The 19,978-nt window shown below is 39.8% G+C and overlaps 1 protein-coding gene across 4 annotated transcripts in view; it reads right to left on the reverse strand.

The window, feature by feature from the left end:
* WDR33 (WD repeat domain 33) overlaps positions 1-18,874 on the reverse strand; it is a 106,763-nt gene extending 87,889 nt beyond the window's left edge. For all 4 annotated transcript variants that reach the window (XM_049615779.1, XM_049615778.1, XM_049615781.1 and 1 more), the window contains exon 1: positions 18,703-18,874. The gene's annotated coding sequence lies outside the window, so the exon portion shown is untranslated. The remainder of the gene's footprint in view (positions 1-18,702) is intronic.
* Between the last annotated feature and the right edge of the window lie 1,104 nt (positions 18,875-19,978).

The following is a 19,978-nucleotide window of genomic DNA, read 5'->3' on the forward strand; positions in this document are numbered from 1 at the left end:
AGCAAGGACGGCATGGGGTTTTAAGTTTTTTTTTTTTTTTAAGTTTATTTATTTACTTTGAAAGAGAGCATGGGGGAGGGGCAGAGAAAGAGGTGAGAGAGAAATTCCAAGCAGACTCTGCACTGCCAACAAAGCCCAATGCAGGGCTTGATCTCACAAACCTGAGAGATCATGACCTGAGCTGAAACCAAAAGTCAGACTTAATCAACTGAGCCATCCAAGCGTCCCAAGGACTGAATGTTTCTTTTTTTTTTTTTTTTAATGTTTATTTCTTTTTGAGACACACACACACACACAGAATGAGCGGGGGCGGGGGGAACAAAGAATTCAAAGCAGGCTCCAGGTGCGGAGCTATCAGCACAGAGCCTGATGCGGGGCTCGAACTCACAAGCTGTAATGTGACCTGAGCTGAAGTCGGAAACTTGACTGACTGAGCCACCCAAGTACCCCAGACTGAATGTTTTTAATCTCTGTATTTCCAATGCCTTGCATACAGCCTGGCACATATAAAAATTGTCATATATATATATATATATAAAAAAAAAAATATATATATATATATATATACTAAAAGAAAATCACCATTGGAACACCCAATAATACTTTGCTGCAGACAGGATCCACCAATGGATTAAGAAAATTCATAGGCAGAAGTTTGAGAACAGTATATTTTACATAATTCCAAAGTATCTACTCCAAGATACTTACTAATTACAAATGAAAAAACAGTAACTATGCAGTAGAGAACCTGCAAAGTATCTGCACAGAGAACAACATTAATTGTTGTATTTCTATATTACAGAGAATGAGCTAAGAGAATTTTCACCAGATTGAAAGGGTATGTTCCAGATAGTCAAAACTTAAAATACAGAATATGTGTTGCACATATAAAATAAACATTTTGAGGTGGTGACACAATCCCTGAGATACACAAAAAGATAAAGTCCATTTGCCAGAATAACTATAACAGAGACAACTAATGTAAACAGCCTTCTTAACTATCCATCAAGAGCCTTCTGTATATATACTCACGTATATTAATACAGCCTTCTGTATTAATACTCTTGGATGGGTGCGTCTGGGTGGCTCAGTCCGTTAAGCATCCGACTCTGGACTTTGGCTCAGGTCATGATCTCACTGTTCATAAGTTCAAACCCTGCATCAGGCTCTGCCCTGACAGTGTAGAGCCTACTTGGGATTCTCTCTTCCTCTCTCTGCGCCCCTCCCTGGTGCTCACTCTCGCTCCCCCTCTCAAAATAAATAAACTTTAAAATAAATAAAATAAAGGGGCGCCTGGGTGGCTCAGTCGATTGAGCGACCGACTTTGGCTCAGGTCATGATCTCACAGTTCATGAATTCAAGCCCTGCACTGGGGCTCAGAGCCTGGAGCCTGCTTCTGATTCTGTGTCTCCCTCTCTCTCTGCCCCTCCCCCACTCATGCTCTGTCTCTGTCTCAGAAATAAACATTAAAAAAAATTTTTTTTAATAAATAAATAAAATAAAATAAAAATAAAAAGGACGACTGCTCTAAATAAACAAGACATACAGGGCCTGGAGCCTGCTTCAGATTCTGTGTATGTGTGTGTCTCTCTCTCTACCCCTCCCCCACTCTCACTCTGTGTCTCTCAAAAATAAACAAACATCAAAAAAATTTTTTTAAATAAACAAGACTTAGGAGCCAACCAAATCGAACATATAAACCTTGATTAGGTCCTGGTGTTTGAAAAAAACAGCTATCAAAGACCAGCTGAATGTAGAACAGATATTACATAATAATAGGGAACTATGACTAATTTTCTTAGATACGATACTGCATGTTACTACTGTATGCTGAAGCAATATGTGTCATGTCTGCAATTACTCTCAAATGGTTCAAAAACATGTATGTACGTATGTATGTATGTAGAGACAGAATGTTATGGATTAAATTACATTCCCCCTCAACATCCTTAAGTTGAAGCTCTAACCCTTAGTACCTTACTGGGTACTAGGGTCATTGCAGATGTCATTAGTTAGTATGAAGTCATATGGAGTAGGATGAGCCTGTAATTCAACGTGATTGGTGTCCTGACAAAAAGGGGAAATTCTGGACTTCTAGCCTCCAGAACTGTGAGAGAATAAATGCCTTTTGTTTGAAAAAAAAAAAAAGGGGGCATGGGGATTTGGACACACATAAAGATTGGAGTTATGCCAGCACAAGCTAAAGAACTACCAGAAACTAGGAGAGAAGCCTGGAACAGATCCTTCCCTAACATCTTCAGAGGGAACAAGGCCCCACTGATACTTGATCCCAGACACCTAGTCTTCAGAAATGTAAGACAATAGGGGCGCCTGGATGGCTCAGTCCGTTAGGCATCCAACTTCGGCTTAGGTAGATCTCACGGCTTATGAGTTCAAGCCCCCATCAGGCTCTCTACTGTCAGTGCACAGCCCGCTTCAGATAGTCTGTCTCCCTCTCTCTATGCCCCTCCCACACTCACATTCTCTCCTCAAAAAAACCTCTTCGACCTCAGCTGCAGCAATTTCTTACTTGACACATCCCCAAAGGCAAGGGAATTAAAAGCAAAAATGAACTATTAGGACCTCATGAAGATAAAAAGCTTCTGCACAGCAAAGGAAACAACAAAACTAAAAGGCAACCAACGGAATGGGAAAAGATATTTGCAAATGACATATCAGACAAAGGGCTAGTATCCAAAATCTATAAAGAACTCACCAAACTCCACACCCAAAAAATAAATAATCCAGTGAAGAAATGGGCAGAAAACATGAATAGACACTTCTCTAAAGAAGACATCCAGATGGCTAACAGGCACATGAAAAGATGCTCAATGTCACTCCCCATCAAGGAAATACAAATCAAAACCACACTCAGATATCACCTCACACCGGTCAGAGTGGCTAAAATGAACAAATCAAGAGACTATAGATGCTGGAGAGGATGTGGAGAAACGGGAACCCTCTTGCACTGTTGGTGGGAATGCAAACTGGTGCAGCCGCTCTGGAAAACAGTGTGAAGGTTCCTCAAAAAATTATAAATAGACCTATCCTATGACCTAGCAATAGCACTGCTAGGAATTTACTCAAGGAATACAGGAGTGCTGATGCATAGGGGCACTTATACCCCAATGTTTATAGCAGCACTCTCAACAATAGCCAAATTATGGAAAGAGCCTAAATGTCCATCAACTGATGAATGGATAAAGAAATTGTGGTTTATATACACAATGGAATACTACGTGGCAATGAGAAAGAATGAAATACGGCCTTTTGTAGCAACATGGATGGAACTGAAGAGTGTTATGCTAAGTGAAATAAGTCATACAGAGAAAGACAGATACCATATGTTTTCACTCTTATGTGGATCCTGAGAAACTTAACAGAAGTCCATGGGGGAGGGGAAGAAAAATTAAAAATAAAAAATAAAAAAAAAAAAGGTTAGAGAGGGAGAGAGCCAAAGCATAAGAGACTCTTAAAAACTGAGAATAGGGGCACCTGGGTGGCTCAGTCGGTTAAGCGGCCGACTTCGGCTCAGGTCATGATCTCGCGGTCCGTGAGTTCGAGCCCCACATCGGGCTCTGTGCTGACAGCTCAGAGCCTGGAGCCTGTTTCAGATTCTGTGTCTCCCTCTCTCTGACCCTCCCCCGTTCATGCTCTGTCTCTCTCTGTCTCAAAAATAAATAAACATTAAAAAAAGAAAAAAAAAAACTGAGAACAAACTGAGGGTTAATGGGGGGTGAGAGGGAGGGGAGAGTGGGTGATGCGTATTGAGGAGGGCACCTTTTGGGATGAGCAGTGGGTGTTGTATGGAAACCAATTTGACAATAAATTTCATATTTAAAAAATAAAAAAAAATGTTTAGTGGGAGGGGGGATAGGCTAAATGGGTAGTGGCACTAAGGAATCTATTCCTGAAATCATTGTTGCACTATATGCTAATTTGGATGTAAGTTTTAAAAAATAAATAAATAAATAGAAAACAAACAAACAAAAATGTTTAGAGGGGCACTTGGGTGGCACAGTTTGATGGGCGTCTGACTCTTCATCTCAGGTCAGGTCATATCATGGTTCATGGGTTCAAGCCCCACATCAGGCTCTGCACTGTTGGTGTGGAGCCTGCTTGGAATTCTCTCTCCTTCTCTCTGACCCTCCCCTGCTTGTGATATCTAAGTAAATAAACTTAAAAAATAAAATAAAAAACAAATAAATGTTTAGAACTGTAAAATAAAAGTGACTATTGTTTTTTTTTTTAACGTTTATTTATTTTTGAGACAGAGAAAGACAGAGCATGAACAGGGGAGGGGCAGAGAGAGAGGGAGGCACAGAATCCAAAACAGGCTCCAGGCTCTGAGCTGTCAGCACAGAGTCCGACGCGGGGCTCGAACCCACGGACCGTGAGATCATGACCTGAGCCAAAGTCAGACGCCCAACCGACCAAGCCACCCAGGCACCCCAATAACTGACTATTGTTTAAGCAACCCAGTTGTGTTATGGCTGCCTAGCAAACTAATAGAAAAAGAAACTACACCAAAATTGTAATAAATGTTGAATATAGGAGGCAAGTCTATGGTATTAACTACTTTCAATTTTTCTGCATATCTAAAATGTTTAGTACCTCAGGTAATACCTTAGAAATGTGTGAATATTCTGTTCTCTAATAATCAACCATTTAGTAGCCATTGATGATACTTACCTGAATAAAAGGAGCTTTGTTTATCGATGTATCCATAAAATAGCTTGCTGGGATTTTGAATTGGATCACACTGAATCTACAGATCAAATTCAAAAGAACTGACAGCTTGAACAATATTGAATCTTCTTATCCATGCAATATGGAATATTTTTCCATTTAAGTATTATTTGATTTCTTTCAAAGAGTTTACAGCTTTCCTCATGCAGATTTTGTACATTTTTTTAAGATTAATATCTAAGGGATTTGGGGGGGGGGGTGCTAATATAGATGGCACTGCTTTATTTCCAGATTCCAACTGTTCGTTGCTGGTATATAAGAAAGCAATTGGCTTCTGTATATTTATCTTGTATTTTGAAACCTCGCTATAATCACTTATTAGTTACAAAAGATACTTTGTTAACTCTTGAAATTTTCTTTTTTTTTTTTAATTTTTTTTTTAACGTTTTATTTATTTTTGAGACACAAAGAGACAGAGCATGAATGGGGCAGGGGCAGGGGCAGAGAGAGAGGGAGACACAGAATCAGAAGCAGGCTCCAGGCTCCGAGCCATCAGCCCAGAGCCTGACGCGGGGCTCGAACTCACGGACCGCGAGATCGTGACCTGGCTGAAGTCGGACGCTCAACCGACTGAGCCACCCAGCATTAATTTTTAAATGCTATGAGAGGGAATACTATGGGAAGAAACAAGAATTAATGAGCGCGGAAGCACAGATTTAAAACAAGTTTCAAGTGAATTCATTTATGCAGTCAGTGATAGGAGCACCTGGGTGGCTCAGTTGGTTGAACTATTGTTTTCAGCACAGGTCATGATCCCATGGTCATGCTCAGGTCACACTCTGCACCCAGTGTGGAGCCCACTTAAGATTTTCTTTTTCTTTCTCTTTCTCTCTCTCTCGTTCTTGCTCTCGCTCTCTCTTCTCTCTCAGGGCACCTGGGTGGCACAGTCGGTTAAGCAGTCAACTTTGGTTCAGGTCACGATCTCGAGGTTCATGGGTTCGAGCCCCGCATCAGGCTCTGTGCTGACAGCTCAGCCCCTCCCCCACTTGCGCTCTGTCTCTCTCTCTGTCTCTCTCAAAAAATGAATAAACATTAAAAAATTTTTTTAAAAAAAGATTCTCTCTCTCTCTCCCTCCGCTCCTCTCTCCAACTCATGCTCTCTCTTAATAAAAATTTTAAAAATTATGCAGTGATTAAAAAAAGGAATATACCAACTGGACAACAGGCAGAGTGAAATAGCAAAAAGAATAAAAGGACTCTGTTCTAATGGAGACAAAATTGACATATAACACTGGATTGGTTTTAGGTGCACTTAAGTTTTTAAAAGTGGTTCATGGACAGGGTAGGTGTTAAGAGTGAGCAGCAGAGGAAGTTCATATATTGGAGCTGAATTCTGAAATTTCTGTTATGTCAACCTACACATGCTGAAGACATGCTAAATCTATCAAATAATGCAGGAAGCCTTAACTGGGGTCTATGGATACACAAATGGGCAAAAGGAGTTCAGTGACCCCCTCACCTCACAGCTGCAAGAATTCTAATATGAATATTTACATATTTGTCTGGGAAAAGAGTAAACAACTTTCATCAGACACCTCACGGGGTTCAAAAAAGTATAGGGGCACCTGGGTGGCTCAGTCGGTTAAGTGTCCGACTTCGGCTCAGGTCATGATCTCACGGTCCGTGAGTTCGAGCCCCGCGTCGGGCTCTGTGCTGACAGCTCAGAGCCTGGAGCCTGTTTCAGATTCTGTGTCTCCCTCTCTCTGACCCTCCCCCATTCATGCTCTGTCTCTCTCTGTCTCAAAAATAAATAAACGTTAAAAAAATAAATAAAAAAAAAAAAGTATAAAACTACTATTGTGGACAATGATGAGTCATCCAAGAAATGTGAATGATAAAATTTGAATTTTAGAAAGATAAATTATCCTATGCAATTTTAAAGGAGGAATAAGAGACAAGAAAAGAATTTACTCAATTATAATAATCAAGGAAGATGTACATATCTTTTTACCAAAATCTCTCACTAAATTTTTTAGTCTTCACAAATTTTTTTTAAATCTATGGTTTTGGGACGCCTGGGTGGCTCAGTCAGTTAAGTGTCCGACTTCGGCTCAGGTCATGATCTCGCGGTCCTTGAGCTCGAGCCCCACGTCGGGCTCTGTGCTGACAGCTCAGAGCCTGGAGCCTGTTTCGGATTCTGTGTCTCCCTCTCTCTGACCCTCCCCCATTCATGCTCTGTCTCTCTCTGTCTCAAAAATAAACGTTAAAAAAAATTTTTTTTTTTAAAAATCTATGGTTTTTACCTATACAAAACAAGATTCTAATGGACGGCCCTTGAGATCTACTTTAAATAATGTATTCAATGAGCTGCATAACATTTTACTATGCAAAAATATACCCCAGAAATGATCAAAAAGGGGCAAATTAGTGATTTGATTTTATTTTGAGAAAAACAGAAAGTGAGCAGAGGAGGGGCAGACAGAGTGGGGGAGAGAGAATCCCAAGCAGGCTCTGTGCTGTCAAGGGATCTATCTGTGGGTTTGAACTCAAGAACTATGAGATCATGACCTGAGCTGAAACTAAGAGCCAGATGCTCAACCAACCGAGCCACCCAGGAGCTCCCAAATTGGTGATTTTAAATTCCCTTCAATACTCATGCTGAAGAATGACTCTTCATCACTTACTGGAAAGCAACATCACTCAAAAAAGCAAAAATCAGGGGTGCCTGCTGGTTCAGCAGGTAGAACATGTGACTCTTGATCTCAAGGTTGTGAATTCAAGCCCCACATTAGGTGTAGAGATTACTTCAAGTAAAATCTTTATTTAAAAATAAAAGCAAAATACCAGGGCACCTGGGTGGCTCAGATGGTTAAGCGACCAACTTCAGCTCAGGTCATGATCTCATGCTCCATGAGTTCGAGCCCCGCGTCGGGCTCTGTGCTGACAGCTCAGAGCCTGGAGCCTTCTTCAGATTCTATGTCTCCCTCTCTCTGCCCCTCCCCTGCTCATTCTCATTCTCTCTCTCTCTCTCTCTCTCTCAAAACAAACATTAAAAATTTAAAAAAAAAGCAAAATCCATAATACATGTGTTGATGTGAGAGAAACAACTATACTCAGACACTAATGGGGTACATACTTTGACCAAGCAATCCCATGTCCATGAATTCACCCCTACACAGGCAGAGCACTTTTTGCAATAACAAAGACTGGAAACCAACTATGTCTGTTAAACAGAGGACTAGTCAAAGTAAACCATGAAATATACATACAGTGCATATTACGAAAACTACCATAAAGGAGGTAATTCTATTTAGGATCTCCAAGATAAACTGTTAAGTGAAAAAAAGGAAGTACAAACCAATATATAGAATGTTAATGTGTGTGTGAAAAGCAACAGAAAAAGGAACACATACACATCTATAGTGCATAAATTTGCTACATATACCTCACATTACTTTGGAAGATTTCACAACAAACTGATAAAGACAGCTACTGCATAGAAGAAAGAAGATAGTTGCAAGAAGACAGATCACTGCACATCCTCTTGTACTTTTCACTGTTTCTTAACACATGTATATAGCACATAAATGAATGAATAAATACACAAAAATGAAATAACTTATAAAAGTAATGCTACCAACTGTAGTGTTAGTGTTATGAACACAGCCAGACACAAAACTGGAAATGTCTACTCTGGGCACAAAAGCGACATAAAAAATATAACTGGAAATGAGCACTGGGGTAGAAAATGTAGGTGAAGGGGGCCTGGGTGGCTCAGGTGGCTCAGTCGGTTGAGCGTCCAACTCTTGATTTTGGCTCAGGTCATGATCTCACAGTTCATGAGTTTGAGCCCCCCCACATCAGGCTCTGCACTGGGGGTGTGGAGCCTGCTTGGGATTCTGTCTCCCTCCTGCCCTCCCTCTCTCTCTGTGCCTCCCCAGCTCTCTCTCTCTCAAAATAAACTTAAAAAGAGAGAGAAAATGTGGATGAAAAAGACTCTTATTAATAATACCAACTACAATTTGAGTATATGAAACATAGGGAGGCACGGGGCTACATTTGGGATGTGAGGGTGGGTGGCTGTGTGTGTTTCTGTGTGTATAAAATCTACTAAGAAATATTCTCCCAAATGCAGATTTAAAGACTGAAAATCATCACATTACTAAAATAAAAATACACCAAAGTTCTCACCAGTAACCAATTCTGAACAAAGCTATTTGTGACAACTTAAGGACCACAAACAATGTGACCACTTAAATCCTGATGGAAGATTTTTCTATTTTAGACTCTTTTAGGTATGTAACTTGTCATTTTAGCTCTCTCCCAGAGACAATGAACCAAACAGCCCTTCCAAGTTATACTATGAAATGCTCTGGGTTTTTTGTAAAGGTGGAATGAAGAACACTAAACTGGTATTCAGGTGACCTGAATTCTGCCACCGTGTGACTACAAACAAATTTAATCTCTTCAATCCTGTTTCTTTATCTTCAAATTAAAAAGTCTAGATTTGATGACCTTCAAAAATAAAACAATTCTATAATTTCAAGATTACACAGGGAATAGGTAAGAATTTTCCTAAATTTCGTTTAGCTCATTTTTAATCTAGCTTAACAACTAAACTGAAGGTAAAAGCACTTAACAGAATACCCAAAATCATTCCCAAAGCAACAATCCCTAAAGATATGGTCCTGAATATTTCAAATTTGTCAACAGCAAGATAAACTGACATGCTCAAGGCTTTGAATGTTTCTTGACTTTGGACCAGTTCTCGGTTTCTAGTTCTTACCCATATTGGCCTAAAAGCCTAACAAGTTCCTCAGTATTTGGCATTTACGGTGTCTTTAATTACCCTATGACACACACTATCTCAATTTGTATTTCCCTCCAACCCAGTCTGGACCTCAAAAATATAGTGGTTATTAAGGACACAGTAAACTGAGAGTTAATCAAATATTAAAAGTGAAATTAGGGGCACCTGGGTGGCTCAGAGTGTTGAGCGTCCAACTCTTGATTTTGGCTCAGGTTATGATCTCATGATTTTTGAGTTTAAGCCCTGTGTTGGGCTCACGCTGCCAGTGCAGAGCCTGCTTAGAATTCTCTCTCCTCTCTCACTGCCCCTTCTCCTGCTCGCATGTGCACACACAATCTCTCTTTCCGAATAAACTTAAAAAAATTTTTTTAATAATAAAAATGAAGTTAAAAAAATTTCACTAATGGAGCACCTGGCTGGCTCAGTCAGTAGAGCATGCAACACTTAATCTCAGGGTTGAGTTTGAGCCCATGTTGGGGGTAGAGATTACTTAAAAGCTTTAAGAAAATAAAAATAATAAATAAATTTCACCAATGAAATATATATCCTTCCTTACCCTTTATAAAATAAAGGTTAAGTACAGTTATGTAAAACTGCTTTTATTAGAGCCAAAACTAAAGCTTAAAGATTTCTAACCACAAAGTAAAGCCTTACAAGTTTCTAACCAAAAAGTCAAAATCCTACTCATATTTACCCTATGGACAACACACATTCTTGGTTGGGTAAATCAAATGCTTGACCAATTGTTAACTGCATCAAATACAGCAAACATATAATATATTCATGACTATGAGACAAAGCCTTCTTAAGATATAATACCAAAAGCACAATCAACAGAAGAAAAAATAAATTGGACATCATCAAAATTACTTTTGTGCTTCAATAATACCATCAAGAAAGTGAAAAGACAATCCATAAAATGAGAGAAAATTTCTGCAAATCATGTATCTGATAAGGGACTTGCAGCATTTACAATATATTCAGTAATAATAAAAAACAAATAACCTAATATTTTAAATGGGCAAAGTATCTGAAAAGAGACTTCTCTAAAGAAGATATATAAATGGCCAATAAGCACATGAAAAGATGTTCACCATTATTAGTCATTAGGAAAATGCAAATCAAAGCCATGAGATAACACTGCACATCCATTAGGGTAGCTATAATCTAAAAGAAGGCAAATAACACGTGGTGGTGAGGATATGGAGAAATTCTAACCCTCATATACTGCTGGTAAGAATATGAAATAGTACAGTCTTTTGAGAAAACAGATTTGGAATCTCCTTAAATCACAAATACAGAATTACCATAACAACCAGCAATTCCATTCCTAGGTATAATGCCAAGAGAACCGAAAGCATTATGTCTACACAAAAACTTGTATGCTATTATTCATAACTATTATTCATAACATTATTCACTATTTTTCGTAATAACTTGAAAGTGATAACAACCCAAACATTTTACTTACTAGATTACTGGTTAGTCAGATGGAAGAGACATACAGGGCAAGGTATGTAGGAAAAGGGTTAGAGCATCCACATCCGCTGACCCACCAAGCTACCCAAATCTCTACACAATCACCAAATTGGAAGCTTTCTGAACCTCATCCTTTTGGCCTTTTATGGAGGCTTCTTTACCTAGGCATGGTTCACTAAATCACTGGCCACTGGCAACTGATCCTACCTCCAACCTCTCTCTCTGAGGTTGAGAAGGTGAGACTGAAAATCCAACCATCTAATCACTTGGTTGGTTTCCCTGGCAACCAGCCCCTATCCCACAGCTTTCCAAAAGTCAGCTCCTTAACATAAATACAGTGTGGTTCAAAGAGGTTTGTTTTGAATGTCAAGACACACATCACTCTAATCACCTAGGAAATTCCAAGAGTTTTAGGAGCTCTGTGCCAAAAACTGGACAAAGATCAAATATGTATTTCTTATTATAAATCACATTATCACGGGGTGGGTGTGGGGGAAGGGGGGAGCTCTGAATTGATATGGAATGATTTCTTGAATATATTGTTAGGTGGAAAAAGAACAAGGATCACACACAGAAATGGGAAACATCAAACTTTCCAACTTTTGCACAGCAAAGAACACAATTAAGAGAGAAAAGGCAACCTACAGAATGGGAGAAAATACCCGCAAATCACATGCCTAATAAGGGGTTAGTATCCAGAAGAGGTAAAGAACTCCTACAACTCAACAACAAAAAATCAAATAATCCAATTAAAATTGGGGCAAAGGATTTGAATAGACATTTCTCCAAAGCTGATATACAAATTGCCAAAAAGCATATGAAAAGATGCTCAACATCACTAATCATGAGAGAAATGGAAATTAAAACCACAATGAAATATCACCTCACACCTAACAGAATGGCTACTATCAAAGAAACATTGTTGATGGGGATGTGGAGAAATTGGAACCCTTTTGTACTATTAGCAGGAATATAAAATATAAAATGGTATGATCGCTATGGAAAACGGGATGGAAGCTGCTCAAAAAATGAAAAATAGGGGTGCCTGGGTGGCTCAGTCAGTTAAGCATCTGACTTCAGCTCAGGTCATGATCTCACAGTTCATGGGTCTGAGCCCCGCGTCAGGCTCTGCAATGACAGCTCAGAGCCTGGAGCCTGTTTCCGATTCTGTGTCTATCTCTGCCCCTCTCCAGCTCATGCCCTGTCTCTCAAAAATAAATAAACGTTTTAAAAAAAATTTTTTAATGAAAAATAGACTACCATATGATCCAGCAATCCCACTTCTGGGTATATATTCATAAGAATTGAGGGGCGCCTGGGTGGCTCAGTTGGTTAAGCGGCCGACTTCAGCTCAGGTCATGATTTCGCAGTCCGTGAGTTCGAGCCCCACGTTGGGCTCTGTGCTGACGGCTCAGAGCCTAGAGCCTGTTTCAGATTCTGTGTCTCCCTCTCTCTTACCCTCCCCCGTTCATGCTCTGTCTCTCTCTGTCTCAAAAATAAATAAACGTTAAAACAAAAAAAAAATTTAAAAAGAATTGAAAACAGGATCATGAAGAGATATTTGGACACCCCCATGCTCACAGCAGCAGTATTCACAATAACCAAAAAGTCAATGAGCCACGGATGAATGGATAAATATAATGTGGTATATACATACAATGGAATATTGTTAAGCTGTAAAAAAGGAAGGAAATCTTGCCACATTCTACAACATGGATGAGCCTTGTGGACATTATGGTTAAGTGCAATAAGCCAGCCACAAAAATAATGCATGATTTCAACCATATGAGGTATCTAAAATAGTCAAACTCCTAGAAACACAAAGTAGAATAGCCACAGGCTGGAGGAGGCGGAAATGGGGAGTTGTTCCATGGGTACAGAGTTCCAGTTTTATAAGATGAAGAAAGTTCTCAGATCTGTGGCACAACAATGTGAATATACTTAATGCTACTAAACTGTATGCTTAAAAATGGTTAAGATGGTAAATTTTTTCATCACAATTTAAAAAAGGTCACAAGTTTTTACAGAAAAGAAAAATAAGAATACACACATACATACATTGGGTGAGTGAGAATTGTAGTGGAGAGCCTAGAGACAGAACCAAGACTGAAGTAATTCTTTCAGTATAGTCTTAAATTGTAAACCATGTACATATTTGATATATTACAAAATTAAATCGATTGGGTGCTGGGTGGCTCAGTCGGTTAAGCATCCAACTTCAGCTCAGGTCATGATCTCACAGTTCGTGAGTTCGAGCCCCACAGCAGGCTCTCTATCAGCACAGAGCCTGCTTCAGATCATCTGTCCCCCTCTCTCTCTGCCCTTCCTCCCCTGCTAAATCTCTCCCTCCCTCTCTCTCTCAAAAGTAAACAAACATTAAAAACAAAAACAAAAAACAAGAGGGGCTCTGGGTGGCTCAATCGGTTAAGCATCCAATTTCATCTCAGGTCATGATCTCACAGTTGGTGAGTTCCAGCCCCACATCAGGCTCTGTGCTGACAGAGCCTGGAGCCTGCTTCAGAGCCTCTATCTCCCTCTCTCTCTGCCGCTCCCCTGCTCTTGTTCTCTCACTCGCTCTCTCGCTTGTTCTGTCTCAAAAATAAAAACATAAAAAAAAAAAAAAAAAAGAGAGAGAGAGAGAAAAAACAATAAAGGGGTGCCTGGCTGGCTCAGTCAGTGGAGCATGTGACTCTTGATCTCGGGGTTGTAAGCTCAGGCCCCACACGGGGGGGTAGAGATTACTTAAAAATAAAATCTTTAAATGGGGCGCCTGGGTGACTCAGTCGGTTAAGCGGCCGACTTCGGCTCAGGTCATGATCTCACAGTCCGTGAGTTCAAGCCCCGCGTCGGGCTCTGTGCTGACAGCTCAGAGCCTGGAGCCTGCTTCAGATTCTGTGTCTCCTTCTCTCTCTGACCCTCCCTCGTTCATGCTCTGTCTCTCTCTGTCTCAAAAATAAATAAACGTTAAAAAAAATTTTTTTTTAATTAAAAAAAATAAATAAAATCTTTAAAGGGGTGCCTGGGTGACTCAGTCGGTTAAACATCCAACTTTAGCTCACGTCATGATCTCACAGTTCCTGAGTTCTAGCCCCGCATCTGGCTCTGTGCTGTCAGTGCAGAGCCTGCTTAGGATTCTCTCTCTTCCTCTCTCTCTCTCTGACCCTCCCCTGCTCATTCTCTCTTTCCCTCCCTCTCTCTCTCTCTCTCCCTCCAAATAAATAAATAAATTTAAAAATTTTTAAAAATCTATAAAAAATAAAAATTAAAAAAATAATCAATGCCAAAGACTTAATGCTAATTGCCTCAGGCATAATAATGGTATCGTGTTTTTAGTACTGCCTTAGATGGAGTCAGGCTTGAAATAAAAATGTTTAAAGTGTAGAAGAATGACACTATTTTTAAAAGATGCATCCTGGGGCATCTGGATGGCTCAGTTAGTGAAGCATCCAACTCTTGATCTCAGCTCAGGTAATGATCTCATGGTTCATGCGTTCAAGTCCCATGTCAGGTTCTGCACTGACAGTGCTGAGCCTGCTTGGGATTCTCTCTCTCCCTCTCCCTCTGCTTCTCCTCTCTGCTCTGCAATCCCCCCCCCTCCCCATGCACATGCATGCTCTCTCTCTCAAAATAAATAAACTTTAAAAAAAAAAAAAAAAAAAAGAGGCATCCTGAGGTGTTTAGGGGACAAATAGCATGGCATATGCAATTTAATTTCAATTGGTTGTTGAGAGGGGACTTAGATAGCTAAAGCAAAATGGTTAAGTGTTAGTAACAGGTAAATCTAAATGGAAGGTAATAGGTATTCATTCTTTCAACTTTTCTGGATGTTTGCAATTTCTCATAACATAAAAAGATAAGAAAGTTACCAGAATATCCCACATCCAAAAAAGGAGAAATGGCTCTTAAAAGTATCTTCCTAAGTGGGACAGTGAATAGAGCAGGAGCCTATAACAAACTCAGCCTCAAGCACAATTTTGCATTTATCATCCCACCCAAGGACCTACTCAAAATGGGTAAGGCATAGTGCCAGGTACTAAAGGACACAAAGTAACAGAAGGCAGTCACACAGACCCTAGGCTAACTGGAGAGAGGAATTATAAATAAATAAAAAGGAGAGCCTGGGTAGCTGAGTGGGGTTAAGTGTCACACTTCAGCTCAGGTCATGATTTCACGGTTCATGGGTTCGAGCCCCACATCAGGCTCTGTGCTGACAGCTCAGAGCCTGCAGCCTGCTTTGGATTCTGTGTCTCTCTAGCTCTGTGCCCCTCCCCCACTCATGCTCTGTCTCTGTCTCTCTCAAAAACAAATAAACATTTAAAATGTTTTTAATAAATAAATACACGACAAGTTTCTGAAGACCTTATTAATGGGATGAGATTTAGCTGGATTTTGAGGAATGGATAGGTTACGAATAGTCTAGAGGAGGAAGACAGGCAAAAAGTTAAAGCCAAGGAGTAGAAATAAACCAGATCTGTGTGAAATGAATCCCAGTAGAATCATGAGAATAGTTTTTGTGGAAAATTCACTCACTTCTATAAAACAATTTTTAGAATGCCATGGTTTTATGAATACAAAAATGTAAGGCAATGAAGGATCTGCCTTCAAAGAGCTCACAAAGTAGTGGAGAAGATACACAATCAAAATACATTAAACAGAGATATGTACCAAATGCTTTAATAACACAGGGAAAGGAATAGTTTACAAGAGAATGAGACTGCCAAGTCTTTAATAAAGATATCTGAGTTAATCTTTAAGAACTGAAAAGTGAAAGGGAGGCAAAATAGGTGAAGGGGAAAAGGTACAAACTTCCAGTTATAAAATAAGTCATGGGGATGTAATGTGCAACATGGCGACTATATTTAATAATAGTATAGTGCATATACATAGATCCTAAAAGTTATCACAAGAAAAAAAAATGTGTAACCTTCTATGGTGACAGACGTTAACTAGACTTATTGAGGTGGTCATTTTGCAATAGATATAAATACTAAATCATTATGTTGTACACCTGAAACTAATATCATGTTACATGTCAATTATACCTCAAAAAAAATAATTATTATAATAGTTATCTCAAAGGTGAAAGAAAATGATAATGTAGTAAGCATTCAATAAATTTTGGCATTTTTCTTTCTGTTACTTGAATTTAGTTGGCTAAGTAATTTGTAGGGTGTTTTTATTTATTTAACACTTTCATGTGTAAGGAAACTGATGTTCAGAGTTTCATTATCTGACCCAATATTTTAAAAAAAGCTAGTTAGTGGTGAGCCTGGCATTCAAAACTAGGTCTGTCTGATGCCGGAAGTCAAGCCCTTTCCAATACTACCCAGCTCTGAGAATTTATAAGCATTCAAATTATGAATATACGGTACAATACAAACATTATGAAGTCAGTCAATTTTCACGAGAAAATACTACATAAAACAATCAAGGACCAGAAATGGAGAAGTGTAATTTGGGGAATATTTTCCAACATACTTAAGAGCTTCCATGTCTGGCACTAATGTAAATCTTTCGCAATGGGGACACAAATGTTACCAGCCACAGTGTGTGTTCAAGGAGGAAAGTTTTTAACCTATGTCACTGTCAAAGACAAAAGATAAAATATCTTGAAGCATTAAAACTATGGTCAGGAGACCTACTTGTCACAACACATTACACAGCAACAGAGAAACTTTCACCATTCGACAAAAAAAAAAAAAAGAAAAGAAAAGAAAAGAAAAGAAAGAAAGAAGAAAAGAAAAACAGATATAACCTCTCTTACAAGCAAAAATTTCAACACAAAATCTTGGAATGTTCTGGAATCTTAAAAGAACAAATCTGCAGTATTTAAGCAAGTTGTAAGCTTATGGTATTTAATTAAATATTCTTTGATAATAAAGATTTCTAATCTGCAGACTACAAATAATACCACTTTATCTAAAAACAGTACTAAGACCCCTAATTTTTTGCTAAGCAACCTCAAAAGGATTACATATATATTCATAAGTGAGACTTTCACTAATATTTCTGTCAATATATCTGTTGTAGTTTGGGGGTTTTTTTAATTTTTATTTTTTAATAAAAAGCCCAACACTGGGTTTGAACTCACGACCCTGAGATCAAGAATCAGATGCTTAACTGACACACAAGCAACAGATTTGTTGTAGTTTTAAAGCTTTGCTATAACCTTACTTTCCTACTCTGAAATATGAAACAGTTTGGAATTTGGCAATAAATAACATGTTTCTCCCAAAGCAATGTGAAATATGGACTTATTACTTAGCAAAGAGAACTGAAAAAATACATTAAGTGGTTAGCAAAAGTATAATTAAAGCCTTAGATCAAGATAAATCTGTGATGGCAAAATCTGACCTTTTAGTACTTTTCACCAAAGTATGTAAGTTAAGCCATCAACATCATAGATAAGAATTTATTTGTAACTACATCATTGTGATGTAAGGTCAACTTTCTATCAATATTCTTACCACGAGTACAAAAAGAGAAAATTTTTCCGTAAAGTTCAATGAAACAGGCTAAAGAGTAACTGCAAGCCTCTGCCAAAAAAAAAAAAAAAGTCGTTCCAGTTATTTTATCTTCCAATCAAGGAGACCAATTAAAAACTGCAAAAGTATCTTATGGCGATTAAAGATGGGTGTCAAATCCAATTAAGATTAGGAAAAGAAAAAGCCACCATGAGAACAATTAACATGTTTCCTTTTAACTAACAGTCTCTAAAAGTTTTGTTTTAAATAGATCTACCATTGCATCACGTTCACAGGCAAAAATACTGCATACACTCTATCTCCAGAGTGTACTTAAAAGTCAACTCAGCGCTCCCAAAAGGTATTTCTTTTAACACCGGCTTTTTTTGTTCATACTCTAATGTCTTCCAAAGTTCCTAAACAGTTAAGATAATGTCATCTGTGCAGAAATTACTTAAAAACATTCTTGACAAGTTTTCTACAAGTAACAAGTACTTTTCTGATCTGATTTGAACAGATCCAATTACGGAATTCCCTGTCGACCCACCTTCCTCTTACGACGGAAGGGTCACTAACCACAGGGGTTACAAAAGAGTATTAGTATTTCTTAAAAAAAAAAAAAAAAAAAAGCTAAAATCCTAAATACGTAGTTGTCAGGGAGCAACTTAAAACCGGAGATAAAAAGGGAGTTACTGTAGGCACACTTGCAACTAACATGATCGAAAGCAAGCAAAACAGGAATGTAACTATTCCAAAGGAGAAGGGTTTTTGCCCGTCAAGCTGTGGACTTATACCTATTACAAACACCAATTTCAAGACACGATAATATCGAGGCTAAACCTGCTGCTGTTTCACAGGTTTCCCATTAACTTCCCGCGACCCTTGAACCAAAAGCCGCACTCCATTCAACTCTCGGCTCAGCCCCTTCCACTCCCGCCCCAAATCTACGTTTAACGCGCTTCCCTTCTCCAAACTTCACGTCTTATCCGTGGCCTACCCTACCTACGTCTTCTCGTCGCCAATCAGGGGCTTTACTTCCACCATGCCCTCCTTTTCTGGTCTACCTCAAGCCTCCAGCTCCCTCCCCTAAAAGTCGACCCAGCCTCAAAGGGCCCTCCCGACGACGATGCTCCCAGTTCTCCCAACCTGTCCCCAGGCGCCCCTCTAGGCCCCCAAAGCACGCAACGGCCGAGCTTGAAAATGGCGGAAAGTGCCATCGTCTGCAGCAAGCGAGCAGTCCCGTGCCGCCGCCGCACTCACCCTCCGGCGCTGAGCAAAGCTCCTAATGAATGGCGAGCGAAGAGTTCGTCTCCACCGCCGGGAAGGTCTCTCGCATCTAGCCTCTTCCCTCCTCCCCTCTCAATCCCTCTCCTCCAAAGGAGCAGCCGCCATCTTCCCCTACGAGCCACCGAGCGCACGCCCTGGCGTCACCACGCACCGTCGGACGTTATACGTCACTCGCGCCTGGGGCGCCTAGCTCGGTCGGCCTCCATCTGCGCAGGTGCGTAGGTGAGGGGTGGGACCCGGCCGAATCCCCTTGCGGCTTGCCTGAGGGCTTCCTTTGTTCCCGCTGAGCGGAAGTCCGCGCTGCCAACCGAGGCGCGGCGAAGGTGTTAAGCGGTGCTGACTTTCTTCGCGCTGTGAGCTAAACTTAATGCCCTCAAGAACACCCAGTTTTTCAGGGTTTGAATAAGAAATTTGTTCGGGGGCGGAGTGGCAGTTCCAGCGTGTGGCCTAGAGTGAAACTGTGGGCAAGGCACTTGGCCATGCTAAGTCTATTTATCCGTGAAATTGGAGCTCCTGCCTGCTAGTATTTTGAGCATTTAAATGAAAGCACTTAACTTAGTCAAGCGTGCAGCTGGAGTTTATATCACCCCAATGCAAGTCGGGCCTCTTAATGTGACTCCCTTCCTGAGTCAGACCAAGTTATAAAAGCTGAACCATGTGGTACGACCACTTTGAAAAACATTTAACAGTGTCTGTTGGAGCTAAGTTTATACTCACTCGGCGTGCGACCCAGCAATTGGAATGAGGGCATACATCTAATAGAGGCTTGTACAGAAGTGTGCATAGCAGCTTTGATCAGAATAATCGATCCATCCAATGTCCAACAGTGCTGCTGCATGTAAATGAACCGTAGTGTGGTCATACAGTGAACTACATGAAATAAGTACTGATAAACACAACTTGGATGAATGTCACAGATGCCGTTAAATCAGGGGCAAAAGAGGACAGGGATGATTCCATTTATATGAGGTTCACAATACAAATTCCAAACAAATGGTCTTCTAACTTTTGGGAAATAATACGATAACGTGAATAAAAAATTTTTTAAATATTGGGCAACTGGCTGGCTCAGTTGTTAAAGCATACAATTCAATCTCAGGGTCGTGAGTTAGAGCCCCATACTGGACAGAGACATTACTTAAAAAAATAAAGGGGTATCTGGGTGGCTCAGTTAAGCATCCAACTCTTGATTTTGGCTCAGGTCATGATTTCATGGTTCATTAGTTCAAGCTCCACATCAGGCTCCATG

Source organism: Panthera uncia (genome assembly GCF_023721935.1).
Source record: "Panthera uncia isolate 11264 chromosome C1 unlocalized genomic scaffold, Puncia_PCG_1.0 HiC_scaffold_3, whole genome shotgun sequence".
Classification (NCBI taxonomy): domain Eukaryota; kingdom Metazoa; phylum Chordata; class Mammalia; order Carnivora; family Felidae; genus Panthera; species Panthera uncia.